Source organism: Coturnix japonica, chromosome 12 (assembly GCF_001577835.2).
Source record: "Coturnix japonica isolate 7356 chromosome 12, Coturnix japonica 2.1, whole genome shotgun sequence".
Taxonomy (NCBI): Eukaryota; Metazoa; Chordata; class Aves; order Galliformes; family Phasianidae; genus Coturnix; species Coturnix japonica.
The window spans coordinates 27,228-47,727 of record NC_029527.1 but is presented as its reverse complement, the minus strand read 5'-3'; positions in this window follow the sequence as shown (position 1 = coordinate 47,727).

Here is a 20,500-nt window from a genome sequence, read left to right as displayed (position 1 = left end):
GAGGCCACGCCCCCCGGAGCTCTGCACCAATCAGGGGCGGCGGGAGGGGGCGGGGGCGGAGCGCGGGAAGGGGCGCGGGGTCCGGCCGTGCGCAGCGGGGCCGCTCCGTGAGCAACGCGGCGCTGACGGAGCTGCCCGTGTGTCCGGGGAGCGGAGCTGGGGGCGCACGGCCCCGCCGTCCCGGCTCCTCCTGGGCTGATTCTTAAGCCCGGCCCCTGCTGGAAGCGCACAGCCGTTATCTTGGGGCGGGCTGTTGTCCCGCCGTACGGCTGCGTGTGTTCGGCGGGGCCGCGCTCGGAGCCGTTGGCGGATCTCTGCTGTCAGCACAATAAATGTCTGGCGATGCTGTTCCGTGACTCGGGCAGAACGGCTGGATCCAGCCGCTTCCCCTCGTTGGGTTTATTTTTCCTGCTGGTTGCTGTGGGAAGCTGTTGTGATTCAGTGCTGCAGCAGGAAGTCACCAACGCAGCTCTCACAGCAAAGGATACTGAGGTTCTTATGCAAGCCGTGGTGAAACTAGCGGCCCTTTCCGTGTGTTTCACAAAGCACCTTCCATCCTTACAAAGAACAGCGATGGGCTGTACAAGGGAGGCTAAAAGGGTCTAAAGCCCTTTGTCCGCTGCGTATACTTCGAGTTCTCATTGCACATAAACTTGCTCGGTTCCCCTTTGAAGGCGGCTGTAACCACGGTGACAGCAGGAGGCAGAGATTTCACCTCCATCTCGTGGTCACACTGGCAACCACGTAAGTTTCAGGACGGGACACGCTCCAGGCTCGTGTCACCTGCAGAGGCGGGACCCGATTTCACCTGGCAGCATTGAGGCACCCTTGTCTCCCCAGCCAGGAGCCGAGGGGAGTGGGGAAAGGGCAGCAGAGAACCCCCGGGTCCTCCCGTGTCCTTCGATCAGGAGCACGCGTCATCCCGCCGCACTCCTCCGACACACGGCAATCGCACGCGGAGCCCGTCGGTGGGATCCAGCCGGGCAGGGCTGGCCGCTGGAGCCGGTGACAGCCCGTCGGCTTGCTGCCCTCTGGAGTCAGCTGCTCCAAAACGCAGGGCAGCCGAGAAGCGAGTGGAAACAGGGCGGCGATCCTCACCCGATAGGACCCTTCCCCCGCCTGTGTCCTCGCAGCCACCTGCTGCCGGAGGACTTTTGCAGAGTGCTGTAGGCATCCCCTTCAGTCTCCTGCACTGTGCACGCCACGTTTATTTCCTGCTCCGCAGACAAAAAACAAGGCAGAGCAGAAGCACCTGTCTGGGATGAGGATGCTCCAGCACGACAGTGCGGGCTCTGCTGTTTGGTGATGATATTCTGACCACAGAATTGTTCCTCCTTCTTGCAGATTGCATTTGATCCCTGTGGCTCTCCATCCCTGTCATCCACCTGACTCTTTTTTTTCTGTCACCATTTTTGTCCCTTAGCAGATCTGGAAAACATCTTCAAGGTTAAGAAAGCCCCTCAAGAGCGCCAATGAAAATCTGTGCCCAGATTTCAGCCTTCCAAAGGAGGCTGAGGGTAGGAGCCTTCCCCTTGGGCTGGTTCTTGCCTTGCCCACCATGCATGTCCCTCCAGGTACAACTAGAAGCTTGGCAGCCACCATGGAAAAGCAAAGCAACACAGAGTGCTGCACCTATGGGAGAAGTGGATGTTATCTTTCCTTTAAATGCTTTTACAGCAAAAAACAAGGCTCCAAGAGCTTGTTTTTTTCTGTTTTCTGTAAGCAACTCTTAGCAGTTACAGACATGCAGAAGAGCTGAGGCTGGAGGTCCCTCTGGAGAGTATTCTAGTGAGGCTGTCTAGAGCAGGACCTCATCCCAGTTTAGTATACCAATACCTCTGAGCATGGAGATTCCACACCCTCTCTGGGCAACCTAACGATGTTGGACTACCTAAAAGAGAAGTGTTTTCTTATGCTGAATAGTCATGTTTCAACCTTCAGTTTGTTCTCATTGCCTCTTGTCCTTTCACTGGACACCCAGAAAGAGTCTGGCTCCCTGGCTCCAGCTTCAGTTTGAGAATACCTCCACATTTTTTCAGAAAAGGGTTTGCTTCTTCCTGGGTGGAAAAATACATAAATAAATCCAATCTGCAGAGCCCAAATCTAATTTATCCAGGAAATTAGCCCAGCTCTTTTTTTTTTTTTTACACTGCTTTTGGGGACAACTGGCTAAATGACAGCTTGGGATGTCCACAAGACTCCCTATAAAACCCAGCAGAGAAAGGAGAAAAGATGAGATAGTCCTCTAGCCAGGAGGGCAGCCTCCAGTTCATCCAGATTGGCACAAAATACACAGCATGTAATATATATCTGTGTGACTCATTTCTGAGAGTTACACAGAGGGCCCACATTTTCTCCTTACCTTGGCTTTATGACCAGTAATATCATAAAAAGGAGCAAGAGTTTTGAAAGGGGGCTTATCTGGTCTTGCAGAGCAGATGACAAGCTGGGACAGCGCTGCAAACCTTCTATCCCAGAGGAGATGCAGGTTCCCTCCTTCACCATGCCCGTGCGCCATGCTGACCTCTGCTGCAAGAAAGGAGATATACATCTGGGGATATAGAAAACCCAATGAGAGCGAGATCCTGCAAGCAGATCGTGCTGTTGCTGCACAGATTGTGTTGTGCTTGTGTCACCACTTCTTCACTCCTAGTCTGAGCAGCAAGGCAAGAACAGGCAGAGAGAGAAATGACCAGGCGACTTTTAAGGATGTTCTGGGGAGCAGAAGCGAGACTCATCCCTGGATGGAACGGAGCAGGGAGGACACATGGCAAAATAAGTGTCCTGGAGAGTTGCAGGCTGCATGATTAGAAGGTGGCTTGGACCTTATGTTAGGAGACTGTGGGAGATGGCATTTGGAGGCATAAGCATAAAGCCACAGGGATGTGGAAGTGAATTCTGGTGGGAGAATGGCTCATCAGAGTAGACTGCTGCCAGGAGATAAATAAATTATGACTTCCACGGAGCAGGCTTTTCTTGTGAAATTAGGAAAGGACAGTCTTGGGTGATGGTGGCATTTCCTAAGGGGAACGTTATTTCCTTGGAAACCATTCAGGTCAAGTAAAAGCTATTGGCAAAGTGGTAGTGCACTGAAAAAGAAACCTGAGAGCCCAGATTTGTTGTGTGGAATGTACTGAAAATGCAAATCATTAAAGAACTGGGACAGGAACCCAGAGTGCTGGGCGGAGCTGTTATTGGTTGCATCAGCTGCAAGTCTGGCTTGGTATTTCAAAATAAAATTAGATTTGTGGTATATGATTTTAAATATTTAAATTACTTTCAGCAATTCATACAGTGACATTTAAACAAAGGATGCCAAGCAAATGGCACCCAGTGCTTGAAAGAAACATTTGCAGGTAATAGCACTTAATGTAAGAGGGAGCAACTGATATCAAGGCAGGATCTAAACTCTGAATTCAGCCAATATTTCTCTTTGAACCACAAAATGGAGTATTAATACCCAGGCTTGTGAGTGCTTATGTATGTAGCATGCTGGGATTCCAGTGCTACCATTCTGTTCTGGTGGGAACAGTCAGCTCCAGGCCAGGAGTATCACTAGGCTTGGTGGTACCACTGCTCTTGGCCTCTGTCTGTCCCTCTGCCACCCAGTCCCTTGTCACCGAGTTCACCCAACTCCTTCTTTGGCCATTCCCTGTGAGTCTGTTTTAACTACTAAAGGCTAAACTCAGCCAGGGTACAAACACAAAAAGTTCAATGAAGTCAACTTACACACAGGCTGAATATTTCTGTTGGTGCTCCCAGCCAACTTGGAGAGCTTAGCTGGGTCTATTACATCAGTCACATTGGATTTCACAACATTAGACATTTCAATGAGCGTGACTCATTCCCTCTTGAAGAGCATTGTATGTATGAGCAAAGATGATTAACTTTTGCTGAACGGTATGATTTCTGGGATGGGAACTGCTGTTAATTAGGAGCGGATCTCAGATGTTCACAGACTGTTGTCATGGCCTACTTTGTGTATTTTTCTCCTTTTTTTTTTTTTTTTTAAAGCTTAGGTTACAGATTAAAGTGCTCTACTCTGCTATCTGTCTCTAAAGCAACAAGATGTGAAACCAAGGCATCTGATGGCCACAGACAGGCATAGCCCAGGGCTGTCAGTTCCAGTGGCCAAGGTTCTTACCAGTCCCTCAAATCTCTGCTTTCAGATTAAAACCAACCAACCAATTAAAACGACAACAACAACAAAACAACCACAGGGCTTCCAACGATTGCAACAGCAAATAAAGTAAAAGAGGCTGGGAGTGCTTAGAAGGGCCACAGGGGAGTCCCTCTTTGTTACTGCTCTCCCCTGCCCAGACCTACTTGCTTTCTCCTCCCGACACTAATACCAGCAGGGCCCCTCTCATCCCATCCCAGCAACGTGATGGACATACCACCCCAAAAAGTCAAATGTTTCCCCCTTGTCCAGGTCTGCTACTGTCATAGACGGTCCAAGGAATGCCCAAATCGTGGTGGAACTCTGCCAGGTCAGGAGTCAGGCTTCTTGTTCGTGGATCCGGGTGGGACTTCCAGAAAGAGAAAGGACAGCCTATTGCTCATCCTAGTACCTTGCCAGCAAGCATAAGATTAATCTACTTAGCTCAGCACCCCCGTTATCATATCTCTTGCTCTTAAATTGCTCTTGAAATGTCAGGCAGGGACTGCAAGCAGCAGTTACACAAAGGTCACCATATCAGCACTGTTTCCTTGCAGTGGCAGAAGTTGTGTGCAGCTCTTGGGCACAGGCTGGAGGCTTGGTCCTGCTTTGGGGTAGGGAACAATGTTGCTGCTAGGACCAAAAAGCTCAGGCAAACCTGAAAGAACCAAAACCTTTAACTACTTGAGACAAGAGATGTTATTTTTGGTCAAAACTGACATGAGTATAGGCATTTCAACATAAGCAGAGGGTGGGCAGCTCTAACACCCCACCACATAACACTCCTCACCAGCCCAGCCATCATCCTTCCAGATAAAAAGTAGGGACAGCATGGTGGAAGGACTAAAAGGACAGCACTTACTCAAAACCAGAAGTTGGCTGGGAAGAAGGACAGGGTGCTTGCAACTCCTACCAGCCCTGCGCACTGCGGAGCTCAGTGGTCCCAGACCTCTTTATTTTCTGCCTCTTTGTAAAACAGCAGTGCAAGGGAAGCACAAAGGTTTCATGGAGACACGTTCTTTTCCAAGTCCCTTCTTACCAGTATCTGTGGTGTTTTGGCACCTAGGGAAAATGCGAAGAGACAAGAGAGGGCATTTTCCTACCGTCTTCAGTGTGCTAAGTCAGCACAAGGTCATCCTGGTGTTTGGGCACTGCAGCCTTTAGAGAATATCTTCAGGGAGAAGCAAGAGCCAAGCAGGATGGCACGTTTAGCAAAAAATGCCTGCTCTCCTCATATCCACCAGACACCATCCTGGTCAGAAATAGTTACTGAGTCAGTAAGTAAAAACCTCTGTTGCCCAGGTGAATGTGGCTGAGTCTTGGTTTCTGAGCTCTTTTTCTCCCCTGCATTCTGCCCTGGTTGCCGTGGTCCCCAGAGCAATGCCTGGACATTCCCACAACTCTTCTGCTTGAAAACTCATCTGCCCCAAAATCCTCTGGAACGTGCAGCACCTCAGTCTCCCCACCATATCTGAGACCAGGGTATGAAGTCTCCTCAGTTGGAGGCAGATCTTACAAATTTAAGAGCATTTTCTTGGCTTGCTTTGCCAGTAGAACAGTGACTTGCTGCAGAGCAGATGGATGAAATTCTAATTTGAGTTCCACATGATTTGTATAAATATGCTTAGACGAGGTTGCGCATAGACGATGCAGTCATCTGCCAGCTTAATTCTCTTTACCTTAAGAACCTCTCATTCTTTCTCATTAATCTTGCAAAGCACCTCGGATAACGTCTGGTTGTACTCACAGTGAGTGGTCATCTTGGCCCTTCCAGGCCTTCTGCAAAGCACCCAGCTTAAGACTGCCCCATAGCCACCACTATTCCTCTCATCGCTTACGACACAGGACAAGCTATCCAGTGTATCAGCAAAGCCACAAGTGCCACTGTTTCCTTAGCTCAGGAGATCAGGGAGGGAGGCACGGACAGTACTGTCTCCTTCACAGGCAGGTGGAGACAGGAACTGGGCTCTCAAATCTGTAGCAGGGTGGTTTCTGTCAGAGCTTCTCCCCACCAATACTTGATGGGAATGAGGGGACTCTAGTGTACTCACTGCCACCTGCGTGAGATGACACTGTTGCTTTTTCCTTCTCTGTTCTCGTTTCCCTTCCTGAGGATGCAACATTGGGCTGAAGGCCAACCCATCCACCACCAGGACACCTCTGCTGATGGGAACTTAGCACCCAGCTCAGTTGGGCATGTCTTCTTGCCCAAATAGCAAGTGATTTGTAGCTGTGCTGCAAATTAGAAGAGTCAGTGCATCGCTATTACAATGCTTACAATGCTTCAAAGAGACATTTCTCAAACAAAAAAAAAAAAAAAATTTTGGTTTGGAATTGATTGCAAAACTAGATGATTTAATTATTCCTGGATTTAATTGAAGCTTTTATTTCTAGTCCTTTTAAAAGCATTATTATTAATAGCAAAAACATTATCCTGCAGAAGTTTGCGTAGCTTGTAGAGAACGTGATTGAAAAATAATAAAATAGTATAAAACTTTGCTAGCTACTGAGACTATGTCAGGAAGCAAACCTACACATGTAGGATTTTACTAGCACACTGACCAGCTTTAGTGAGAAACACAGTCCCTGAGGCTTTCTCTGGGAATTTACAATAAAGTGACATTATTTCAGTCCCAAGCAAAATAATTTCTTATGAATTAGACAAACATTCTATGATGAAGCTAAAAGCACAGTTAGTTCTAATTGTGGATTGTAAATCACTGCATACCCTTTCCAATCCCCTTATAGGTAAGCATGGATTTTGGGATGAACCATTGAGCACAAACCCAGACTTCAATCCAGGCCTGCATAAGGACTTGGATATGGCTTGATGCCTCTTGCCTGAGATTCCTAAGCTGGGTACTCCTCACCTTTGCTTCTCCCTCAGAACCCTTTTGCATTGCCTCTGCTCTTCTGATCTCACATCAGGTGAGATCAACACCACAACAGCTGTCTCCATTCACAGCTTCCATTCATTCAATCCAGACAGCTCCCTTCAGCCAGATATTTATTGCTCTTGTATCATCCTCAAACTATTTTGCAGGGGTGGAAGAAGTGGCTTCTGGAAGACATTAGAGCACAGATACACAAATACACACTTGGGCTGCTGTGTGTTTGGACAAATAAATGTAACTAAACAAAAATAAGTGTTTTCACAGTATTCCAGCTACAGGCAGGAAGAGCAGCCCAGCCCAGCCAGAAAAAAAATCCCGGGGATTTCTGACCCAAAACCAGCTAAACTAAGAGTCCAATTACACGAGTGGGTGAGGAATTCAGGAAAATTTTCAGGAAGGTTTTTTGTTGTTGTTGTTTTGTTGTTGTTTGTTTGTTTTTAAGAGAAAAGTGTGTGTGTATATATATATATATATATATAAAAATATGTATGGAGAGAGAGAAAGAGAGAGAGTATATTTCCTTACCTTCATATAAACAGCCCACGCTGCCTGAAAATCAACTTGGCTGCATGACTTGGGCATCGTGGCCTCCAGACAGGTCTGAGCTCCAAGCACCTGGGGACTGGCAGAGGTGGTGCACTGTCACACATCCCTCTGCTTTTTCATCATCCTCAGCCTGAAGCAAGAACTTTAAAAACAAGATTTCAAACACTTTTTTTTTTTTTTTTTTAAACTTTTTTCTTTTAAGCGGGAAATCTGCTCCCAGTTACAAGTTGGATTTTGTGTTTATCCTTTTGGGTTTTCAGATATATATATATATATCTCCATTTTTATCCATGGATAAAAATCCATTTTATAAACACAGTGAGGCAGCTATCTGTGTGGAAATGTTTTTCTCAGCTCTATGGCACTGTGGAGGAGAAGCAGCCCTGTTATGATGCCACTGATGGCAGTGTTTTTCTGCTTAAGATGGGAAATTGTCCTGGAGCTGTTTGCTTCCGCATCCAAAGCAGGCACTGGTGGACATGAAATGGTTTCAAGAAGGAGCTGAAGGATCAGAAGTGGTTGTTTCTCAGTGAGGTTTCATGGGGGCTGAATGGGAGCAAAGCCTGGGCTGGTCTTAAGGTGGAGGGAGAAAGCTCAGCCAGGGTACCCAGTGACATCTTAACTGCTCCACAAATCTTTCACCCCATGGGAAACTGGCTGCTGAGTTTGTCAGGGCAGATGTGCTCAGCAGCCAGCCCTGATCCCTCTGAAACCAGCAGCTAAAGTTCCCATTCAACTTCAATGGGTCTGGGATTTGGCCTGGATCTAACTAAATCCAGACTTGTGAGTGGCTCTGCTTGGGATACAGTTCCCAGGATTAAAAGGAGTTTACCCCCACAGAGCACTGAGCCCCAGCTCCCTCTGAGAGCTCAGGGTCCACATCCCACCAACTACACCATCATGACCAGTGCCAGAAAACCAGTGCGAGATTTTCATCTTTAAAAGAAACAACAAAAGGAGAGAAAAAAAGAGAGAGAGAATAAAAGAGAAAAGAAAGAAAAAATTGAAAAGGAGCTTTTGTGCAGCTGTGCTCTCCTGGCCAGAGGACTAATGTGGCAGGACAGTAACGCTTTATATAGCAAAGTTAAGTTTCATTACTCAAAACTATTACTTCTCGTGTTCAAATTATCTTAATACCTCCCCAGTCAAACACAGCTTCCCTGCTGGCAAAGATTCATTCATGCTGCTTAAATCAGACCCAAAATGCAAGCAGAGCTGGATTTAAAGAGATCTGATGGGAACAGCCAGATCCACAGTGTTACTTGACCCACGGGGCAGTCCAGCCTCTTCTTTTGCCCAGCACTGAGCTCCACTCTGAAAAAAGAGACCCCTAGAATCTAGCTCTGGAGTTGTGTTTCCAAATCCCCAATATTCCCTCTATTTCTGACAGTGATGAGCAAGTACCTGGCATCAGTTTGGGGCAGCATCTCATCTAACTATCCAACCCTTGGGGACCCAAATGAAAAGAAAGAGCCCAAATCCCATCGGCCCATGACAGATCCAATATTTGCAAATTACTTAATATTTGTGTATGTACCACAATCAGTGCTAAGCATGTGATGAGGCCAATGTGCATTTTGGAGCTGATAAGCTAAAGATAGCAGATGTTGCAGCCTGTGGAGGTGCTGCTGGGCTGGGAGCGCAGGGAGGCAGCAGAAGCACAGAGGTGAAGCATTTGCCAAATGTTTCCTGGAGAGGCTTGGAGGTATCGGAGCCTTTGGGGAAGGATTTTCTTTTCTAGGTACCTTCACTCTGACAGAGCCACAAAACGGAGGGGATGTGGGGTTTATAGCCCAACCTTGTTCTATGAGGAACACTGAAACAAGGGGAACACCCTGCTCAGAAATCTTTTTGCAAACATTGAAAACAACCTGCAGTGCAACAACAAAAACAAATTGCCTGTGTCCTGTTTCTTTGCACTGAAATCTGCTGCTTCTCCATCCAGTCTCACCCTCCTAGCTCACCTGTCCTCTGTGTAATGTGCTGCTGCATCAGGGCTGGGATTACAAAGAAAAGGTAAAAGTTAATGCAACTTCAGCAATACCAAGAAACCAAATGCTGCTATTATCAGTCTCTTCCATGAGCGTCTGTGTCCCAGTCCTAGCAAGCTCCCTGTGGCTGGCCACACCTGCATCAGGCTGCAGCTTGGCTGCTGCCATGCCATCACTGACTTCATCTGTCTGTCCTTCTCTTAGGTAGGATGCTGAGATCCATTAGGAATCACGAGCATGGAGGGAACAGGCAGCACAAAAAGAAACATGCTAACAAGCTGGTGGTATTTCACTTATCCAAATACCTCAGTTTGTGCTCTACAACTATCCCAAAGCCTGTGCTGGTCTAAATCACTCCCATAACTTCATAGCATAGAACTTCATAGCCAGTTTACTGCTTCTGCCAGCCAAAACCTGGCTGCCCCTGCAGCCCCCTAGCACAGGACTGGCAGCCTGTCCCCAGGTCTGGGAGTCATGCTTGGAGAAGTTTTCGAGGCTGAAGCAACTCCAAGGGAAAACCATAGCTCACTAGGTTCTGATGCTTTCCCTCATGACACAAGGGAATAAAGCCTTGGTGCAAAGTCTTCCATACAATTAGACTGCTGCTCTGCAGTTTTGGCCACCAAAAGTGAAGATGCTGTCCCAGCTATTCCATGCTCTGGGAATTGAAAGAAACACAGAAACCTGTCTGTCAGCCACCAGCCTCAGCCTCATGCCTCCTTTTGGACTAAAATGGATTTTCTTCTGCCCAGGTTCCCCACTGATTCCTTGGGAACTCAGTCCAGGACAGCCAGGAAAATGTACAAGGCCAGAGGGCTTAAGCAGAGCTTTCTCTTTCCCAAGTCTTAACAAATTCCAAGAGTCTCAGCAAACAGAAGCTCTATTTTGAAGCAGGTGGATACTCTCAGAATAGCCCAGACTTGGCCATTTCACCCATCTGATTTCCCAGCTCCTGTCCTCAAATAGTAACAAAGCAGATGGATGTAATAATTTGATTTACACTAAAGTCTCAAGCTACAAAGAAATTTGCACAGATTCATCAGTGTTGTATAATACAGCAACAAGAAAAGCTCCCCGGAGCATCATCCCAAGGATCCTCGTCACAGCTACTACAATATCTCCTGCTTCTTCACCTGGTCAGCATTCCTCAATACTTGTCACTGTGCGAAGGGGCTGGCTTGGGACCTGTATCCATCACCAGGGCAGATGTGGTGGGAGCTGGGCACATCCCCTACTGGCTTAATCCTGTCCTTCACATCTCATGGTCATCAGGGTATGAAAAAGCATGTGGTAATTATTCAAACAATATTTATTTAATTATTTTAACATCTTTAATTTTCACTGATTATTGATCCTGTCTTCTAGGAGAGGACATCTCCCATCTCAGACACCCAAGCATGCCAGCACAGCTCTGGGTTTCCATCCAGCCAGCATGGTGTTCCTGCTGGTTTCCTGCCTTCTGCAGCCCGATCAGTGATGCTTGTCTAATGGGACTAGAAAAGTTAATTACTTGTCTCCACCCTCTGGTGTCTGTGAGAAAACTTACAAAAACTGCAGTGGTAGACTGAGCAAAAGTGCTTCTTTTTACCTGAAGAAAGGCCCGGTATTTCTTCATCCTGTAGCCCAGTGTCTGCACAGGACCCTTCATCAGGGTGTGTGAGCTTTGGAGCATGGAATCCCACAGCAAGCAAGCCTTAATGCATCTTCTAAGGAAATATACAGCCAACCTTATTGCCCTGAGGGACAGGCAGAAGCTTCAGATATCTGCTCTGTAGCCCTTTTTTGGCAGAGTGAAACAAGATCCCAAGAAACCTCACTCAAACCAAAAACACAAGCATTTCTAGCATTGCACAAAACATCCCTTGGCACTGGAAAGTGTCTTTCCCAAGCCAAAATGCTCCTCTGAATGTCATTTGTGCTCTTATCTCAGCAAACTCCTTCCATGTCTGCATGCACAGAGAAGCTACTATGATCTGTTCTACAGCCATACATGTGCTGATGCCATGGGAATGCTGCAGCATGCCTGGACACCAGAATGAAGCACTGCTGGCCCCCCTATATATAGCACGACAGGAGAACACCTTGTTGTAGTTATAGAAATAAACAACAGCAAAACCCTCTCAGACCAGGGACAAAATACTTTCACAGCTATTTGAACCTTGCAGTAGCAGCAGTGGTGATTACCTCAGGAGGTACTTGAAGATCACTTGATGCTTTTGCTGGTAGCAATGCAGCCATGTTGTTATAAATGCTAAATTAGTTTAATTGAAAAGTCATTTATATCCCTGGGGTAAGCTAAACAACAAACATCCCTACAAATTTCTCATTCTTCACAAAACTACTCTCAGGCATTTCAAGGCTTTGGCCAGGTAATGGCCAGTGATGAGCTGGGAACCATCACAGCTTGTAAAGTAACAGCTTCATCTGTGATGCTTCCAGTTCAACCCATAAAAGTTGCGCTCATCTCCTCTATAAGGCTTGTGCTCAACACCCATGCTGAGCAGGGCTGGAGAGCAGCCCAAATACACAGCTCAGGTCACTGAGGCTTCTTCTTGCCAAAGAGTGCACACAGCCCTCCACTCATCTCTTCCATAGACTGGGCAGGGGATAGCTGCCTCGGAACTGCACAGCAGCAAGGGCTTTACAAGCACAGAGGGATGCAGACAAGCCCTTTCAAGATGTCAAAGAGGAAAGGGCTCTACTGCACCAAACGGTAATAGAGTAAAAATTAAAATCACCAAAACAGAGAGAGAACAAAGCTTCAGCTGTCACGTGTAGTAGTCAAGGAAGCTAAAATGCCCCTGTGAGCCAGAAGGAAGGAAGGAATGGCATCATACTCCAACCTGCCCACTGATTTCCAGCTGTTGTCACCAGCAGGAAGTGCTCTAGGCCCCTTACTGCTGATCAGCAGCACAATAAGAGCCTGGAGGTGCACCCAGAATCACATCACCAAGACTGGTCTCACTGTCTGGACAGGAGCATTTTCAACATCCCGTGCTGGAGCCAGTAAGAGTTATCTGCCACACTGGGGTTTGGAGGTATTAAGTACGGTGAAGGTTGATCCCACATCAAGCACATGCCTAGCTGCCACTCCCAGAAGCCTGGGCTCCCAGACCACATGGCTGAGCACTCATTCACAATTACAGATCTTCCACTTTCTCTGGCCCTTTCATTATCCCAGGCATGCAACACCAAGCAAACCTGGCAGCTGTTTCTCATTTGCCTTCAGAAGAGTTGAAAGAACCTGACCAGTATTTATAGCAGGAACTCAAGCAAGTAGTTCACCAGCTGCTTTAAAAAAAAAAAAAAAAAAAAAGGCAAACAAAAGAAAAAAAAAAAACTGAGGTTTTTCTGAGCCCCAGATTATTTATTATTAACCAAATGGATTCTACCCCCACACTTCAATTTTCAGTATGTTTTTCCTAAAATTTGGATTTTTCCTTATTGTGAGGTTTCATTTAATGAGGATATAGAAAGCTGAAACAGGGGAAAAAGGAAAGAAAGTAGAAAAATTAAATTTTTTTTGAACTGCAAAATTTTTTGCCAGCAAAATTTACCCTCATATAAGCTGCAGAGCAGAGGACATCCAAAAAGCATTCTACACAAATGCACAGACTCCTCCCTTCTTGGCTACACCAGCACTCTGCTGGCTCACGTTCAACCCCCAGGTACATTCCTTCCATAGTCTTCCAGCCCCAAACCTGTTGCCTGAGGCTGCTGCAATCAAAACTCAGGACTCAGCACTTGGTCTTGCTGAACTTCATCCTATTGGCCTCAGCCCAGCTATCCAGCCTGTTCAAATTCCTCTGTAGTGCCCTCCCTACCCCCAGGCTGATTAACACTTCCTGCCAACTTGGTGTCATCTGCAAACTTACTGGGGGCACACTCGATTCCTTTTTGCCTCCACTTGGGGTGGGATCACCACCAGCCAACATGTTGCTTAAAATGTGCCCTGACCCAGCTGAATACTACCAGCTGCAAGACAGCGCACACTTTGTCCTACAGGGACACATAGCGGCTTTGTCAGCCAAGACTCAGATTCAAGAAAAGGCTCAAATACCTTCTTCCCCCTAAGCCTTAAGTCGTTCTAGGTCAACAGCTAGAGAGTCCCCAGCTGGAACTTCCCTGCAGGCTCGACACAACTGCAGAAATCCTTTGATTTAGGCACAGGGGCTAATTTTAACTAACCTCAGGAATTTCAGCTGATTTATTAGTTAAATTGGTGCAGATAGAGATGGATGATGATAGCAGTGGATGGATTACAGTTGTCAAGCTTAGACTGCTAAGGAATCGACTTCAGAAAAATCAATGTGAACCTCTTTAATTTCCATACAGACAGAGAATTAGCAATAGCAAGAAAAAGAGAATAGAACAACAAAAACCAACCGTCATTAATTATTGAAATCATGCAATTTGTCACTGGACAAAACAAGGAATGTTGGTGAGAAAGACATCCTAAGATGCAGCATGGCCAATGCAGGGCATGTATCAAAGCCTGGAACAGGAGTGAAAGGGAAAGGAAGATCATTTCATTTTGTAAACACTGATGACCAGACAAGCCATTGTGGCTGCCCATCCTTGCTGCTCACCCTCCACACGTGCAGAAAGATGTGAGAAAGAGTTCAAGCAGTCCCTAAAAGCCTTTCTGTGGGCTGGCTTGAGCAAGAATTCCTGCACATTATGTGTCTCACAGCCACAGCCCATTTCAACCTAGAGGCTCTCCTGCCCTATGTTATGTATAACGTTAGACCAGCAAGCTCCTTCCTCCTGGATACAATAGTATCAGGCTCCAGCCTGCAGCTGAAAGGAGCTGGAAGGACCAGGAGCATGAAGGACCAGAAGCACTCTTCATGTTTGGCTAGTGCTGCTGTCTGGTGGGTCTAGAAGCCAGCACGTGTCCTGCATGCTCCCAAGAGCTACAGCTGACCGGAGGAGCCTAGAGCTGTAGAAGCTACAACTCCCACTGGTTGAAACCACAGCTCACCAAAATCTCTGTGATGCTTTGTGCCCCCAGGATATCTGGGGAGGAGATGGAGCCCACACCCATGTTTAATTATTAATACATTAAAATCAAATCCACAAATACCAACTGGAAGTTCTGTTCCCCCTCACTGCTTACACAATGCTCTAGAGCTCCTGACCCAGTTGGTCACCATCCCCTCCCTGCCACAGTCCATCAGAGCATTCCACCTTTTGAGGTCCCCAGCCTTATCCTACAAGCACCCAGGGCAAGGACAAGGTCCCTCAGATGGTTTTAGCTGCAATAGAATGCTTTCCTAAACCACGGTGGTTTGTGGTACCACAGTCACAGTCCCCTACTGCACACAGAACCTCTGTGACACCCAAGTAACCTAAGGTACATGACTGAGTGGTCCGAAGATGTAAGAGGACACCTCTTATTAAACCCAAAATAGGTTGGGAAGGATAAAAGAGGGAGGTGTACACATGCCCCTGCTCAAGTCCAAGGGAAACACACAGTACCTTTCAAAATGAAGGTGGGTGAAAAAGCAGCTCACCACCTCCAATAACCTTTTACCAGCATATCCCAAACAGCAGCAACAGCAGTGGGAGGAGGAAGGTGCAGGAGGGAAGGTGCAATGCATCCCTCAAATCCTTGGACAGGAACAGAGTAGCTTGCTGCAAGGCGAGCCAGCTCTGACCAAGCCTGTGCAATACCATAGTGAATTAAGGAAAGATGGCTTTAGCAGACATTTATTTAGCTTTCTGCTGTTTCTTTCCCATCACGGCAAATTAGTAAGGTATTTGCATCTCAAAGGCAGGCAAGACCATCACAGCTAGCCCTATACTCTGAGGACAAGTCAGTATTCAACAGGAGCCAGGCTAGAAAGTGCAGGTAGCACAGTGGCAAAATACACCGCTGGATCTCTCTGTTCATCTGGTGCAGTGGTGAAACCAGGTGTGGTGGCTATGTGCAAATTCAAGGCCGCCTCTGAACTTCAAGAAGTGGGAGCAAGGGAAGAGAAGTGACTCCCAGCCACCCTGCTAATTTTCACTGCTATTAATTATAATAATCACTGCTCTCTTTAATCTCAGCTTCTCCTCTGAGACCTGGCAGTAAAGGAAGCCTCATAACGAGGTGGGGAAAGAGTTGGAGTAATTGCAGCAAAGAATGTAACCTCTGAGACAAGTTTATTCAGAGCAAAGGGCAGGGACCACAGGGAAGCCCACCAGCTGCAGGGAGGTGAAGCAGTGGGCACCTGTCTGGTGAGAGAAAGGGAGCAAAGCCAGAGACTGTTTCACTGTTTCTTGAAATAAAGCAAGTGGATCTACTCCTAGTGGAGGGAATGATGCAGCACCAACCCCAAGCTCTCCATCAGGATTCTCACTTTCTTGAATGTCGCTGCGTTAGTTAGCAAGCAGGCAGCTGGGTTAGCAACAGACTTAAGCAAAGCAGGCAGCTGCTTGAGGCAGCAGATTGCCAGAGGTGGCAAAAGAGCTGGCTGCACATCAGAGCCCTGCGGAGCCAGTTGCTATGGCTGCACCCTCACCCACAGCCTTGGAACAGGACAACCCCTGACTGAATCAGGCAGCACTGACCTTCCCTGCCTCTTACAGCTCCAGGGAGATGGAGATAACTGCAAGCAGGCAATCACTCCTGCTTACACCCATCCCTGAGGGGCTGCAGACACAGACCATAACAGCTCTGTCTGGAGATGCTATCATAAAGTACCACAGTGGGAAGCAGGATGGAGCCAGGGTTTCCCCGGGGTGCTGCTCCCCACCCTCATTCCTTTCTGTCCATGTTGCAGCTTGGAATGGTTTATCACCTGGTCTTATGAGTTCTCAGTTACCTGGTAGAAATAAAAGGCCAGTGCATCCCTGAGCTCCTCCTGGTCCTGCAGATGCCTCTGCCTACTCCCCCCAGCTGGTACTGAAGGAACACACTGCACTGACCACTTCATAAGCTGGCTCTTCTAGTGGCTTTCAGTCATAGAATCATTAAGGCTGGAAAAACCATTGAGGTCAAGAAGTCCAACCATCACCACCATGCCTACTAAACATCAGTGCCACATCTACACAGTTCTTGAACACCTCCACCACCTCCCTGGGCAGCCTGTGCCAATACCTCACCTTTTGGAGGAGAATTTTTTTCTAATATCCAATCTGAACCTTCCCTGGAGCAACTTCAGGCCATTCCCTCTTGTCCTATTGCAAGTTACCTGGAAAAAGAGGCCCACCCCCACCTTGCCACAACCTCTCTTCGGGGCCTCAGCCCAGCAATCCAGTCAGTCCAGATTCCTCTGTAGGTCTCCACCTACCCTCAGGCAGATTGACACTTCCCCCAGACTGCAAAGGAAAAAAAAAAAAAAAAAAAAAAGATATTCTTAAGCTTTCATAAGATAGAAACCAGCATCTGACTGCTAACCTGATCAACACTAAGCAGCCTTGCTTCACTGAATGGACCAAGCATTTATATATGCAGAGTAGATTCACAGAAGAGCTGAAGCTACAACCCCTCGAAGAGATTTTATCCTGTTACAAAGAGCTTATCCTCCAGGGATGACCTCAAGGTGCTTAGCACCCTCAGAAGCTGGGAAGGCTGAGAAGGGAACTTTCTCCTCCATTCAGATCTCCTATATTTCAGGCACCAAAGCCTGGCTCTGGCTGTCAGATGTCTGCAAATGTGGCAATGGAAACTTTGCCCAAACCAGTGTGTTTTTGTAGGTGCACAAGGGGAAATCTGAGTGGAACAGCTTCCAGACAGCTGCTAAGAAAGTAGTGACAGAAGGGGTGGAGAAAGGGAAGTGAAGCAATGCCAGAGCTCCATCCAGGCAACAGCTTAGTTTAACCCTTCTGGTCATCAGCTGAAGGAGCAGCTGCCACCATCAGCAAACTGCACAGCCACGAGCTCTCAGAGTAACTGGGATCAACCTTTTTCAGTACCCCCTGTTGGAACTTTGCTGAAAAACCATCTTCATGGTTAACTATATGCATTGCACCATGCAGAACATCACGATACTCTCAGCCTGATGAGTGTCTGGAGGGCAGCAGCAAGTCATTAGTAGTGTGGAAGAGGTCTGCAGAGATCAGAAACAGTGAATGAAAGACAGGCTTTTGGTGCTGGGTCACTGTGCTGATTTAGCCTGCTTGGTGACAGCGCTAGGTTACTGCTAAGACAAGGCTGGAGCGAGGATAAAACTCTAAGGGTAGTTAGCGTGGAAAGACTTCCTTGCAGATGGCAAATTCACACACTCAAAGCCATCCAGCTTGTCCCAGGTGCTGTTAAGCAGGCTGTGAAATACCATGTACCACAGCATCCCCAGTTGTTCATGGCACTCACCCCCCACCCCAACATCACCCCCACAGCTCCCTCTTCTGACACGTACCTCAGTTTTTGCCCAGAAATGATCCCATTTAACTTCAGTGGGTTGTTTTCTCCTCTAAAGCCAGTTCATTTTGATGGCTGTTGGGTGTAGGATAAGTCCTTTGGTAGGAAAGCATCCTGGGGAGCAGTACCTCACTCACCAAGTAAGGAGCTGCAGCCTCACACTGAAGCTCCCAGGTGACAGCATTGGGTGCACTACCAAACAGCAGGGTGGTCAGCGGTCACACCCCCAGAAACACCAGCTGCTGGGCTACAGGAAGGGAGAAGGTAAAGGAAGAAAGAGATGTGCTCTGGGAATCAGCTGACTTCTCCTTTCTCTGACACACTACAAACATTCGTTTCATCCACAGAAACTGCATGTCAAAAGAGAAAGCAATTTATATTTAGCTCCAGCAACAAAGAGAACAGGGGATTGAAGAGTGATGTTTGCCTGCAATGGCAGTTTCTCCACAGAGCTAGAAATAGCTCTTTCCTGGAGATACACAGCTTTCTAAAGCAGGCCAAATCCAGGTTAAATATATAGAAGGACATCAGTATGAAAATACTCTTTTCATTTTGTTCCTAAAGCTATGGCTGACCGGTATGCACAATTTAGGAAGCATTTGCACTGTACCAGGAGACAATTTCTAAAAGCAAGGAAAGAAATGCAGCACCACTTTCATGTCACACAAATCTTTGCAAACTGATCCGTTTCCCTCCCCTCCTACTCACTCAGGCTTCAAAAAAACTTTTGCTTAAGAGCAGATCCTTAAAGACATTACGCAAAGTGGTAAGTACAGAGAGACTTCGATCATAGTTGGATTTTCTAATTAGCTGACAAACACATGTAACCATTATGCAGGCAGAGGATTCTCCTGGCCATCTCACTTCCCAGACAGAAGAATCAATACTACAGTGCTTTGGTGCTTTTGTCTGTTCAGTTACCAACTCAGCTGCTGTATCTGACCAATTCCAGCTCCCCCACAGGAAGGGAAGTGGACAGTGTTTGAGGATTCTTAACTTTGTCACCAATCACAGTCACATTTAACATGGTCCATACTCATAGTAGCCAAAAATCATAGATTCACAGAATTATTTAAAAGTCATTTGTAGCAGCCTCCAGGCACAACCTGCTTCCCCAAGGGACCAATCTCAGCACAAAGAACTGTTGCTAAAACTTGAGTGAGGTCATACATCTGGCAAATATAACCAAATTAAACTATTTTAAGAACTTGGCTTGGCAGCCTGCGTGCCTTAACAAAACCTTAACTCTTTGTAGCCTCCTCCTGCAGAGCTCACCACAAGCAGTTTACATGCCAAGCCATATCCTCACATGGTATATTAGTAATACCAGGCTCCTCCTTTTTCACAGCTGACCCATTGCTCTTGTGACAATGCCAACAGAGGTTTCTTAAAGACATGGAAAGCACCAGAATGGAAAGATACCAAAAACCTCTTGGTGATGGCAGGGGATGCAAACAGCTTTGTCCACATGGGAAAGGATTAACACAGTCCAGACACAGTACAAGCAGATGGCAACAGGAACTGGCACAAAAAACTGGTTTAGCCTTAAGGCCTGTAAAGCCCCATGTGAAATAAGGGTGCCAGCCAAGTCTCAAGCATCTGTGATGCCCACAGCACATCTGGAGATGGGGACTTTGGAAGCTCTGGAGTCTGGCAAGCAAGCGTGACTGTCACAGGTAGGGAGAGAACTTCTAGCAGTTCAGAAAGACAGTCATGGGGAAGGTCTAGTTAACCCTGAGACACTCAAGTTCCTATAGGTCATTTCTTGAGAATGTACGTAACAGTTCATTACAAGAAAGGAGATATGCAGTGTGTGTTAGCAAAAGAGATGTTACAGAGCAGTATTTACTGGAAGTCCAAATTCTTGTGCAGCTACATACCGAACACCTGCTAAAGACCTGGAGGTCTTAAAAGTGTGGTTCAGGGAACAGGGTGAGTGATGAGCTATTCAGATGTAAAATCTTCTACCAAATGACTGAAAATTAAAGGCAGTCCAGCATGAAAAGAGAAAAGGTTTCTGACTGCAATCAGTGTGATGCTATCTGGTTGCCTTTTCCCTGCCTCTACCCTGCCTTTAAATTAAAAATAAACAAATAATGGAGATACAAAACAAAAGCTGCCTGAAAATCCACTCAGCATCTGACCCAGTACAGTCAGGTCCTCTCCTCTAGCCTCAGCACAGCAAATAGTTTTCCACAAACTGCATGAGGAAGCAAGTTAATTCCCACCACTGGGCCAGCCTCTGCACAAATTCAGCACTTAATATATGTTGTCAGATTTGCCACGCACAAACTGGAACTAGGTGAGGCAGACCCTTCAACAGGTACCAACCAGGACCTCCCATGCTTGCTGTGATCTGAGAATGGAGGTGAGCTCCCACTGGCCAGGATACTCCAGAAGCTTTTTGCTTGTGCCATATAGCCAGCATCAAACCATTTGGCAGCTCTACAATGTTGAAACACTTCAACTGAGCAGCAGCTAAGGCAGGAGAGACGATGGTCCTCAGACCCCCTCACTAGGTCCTATAGTACCTGGAAAACACAAGAAATCACAAAAATCA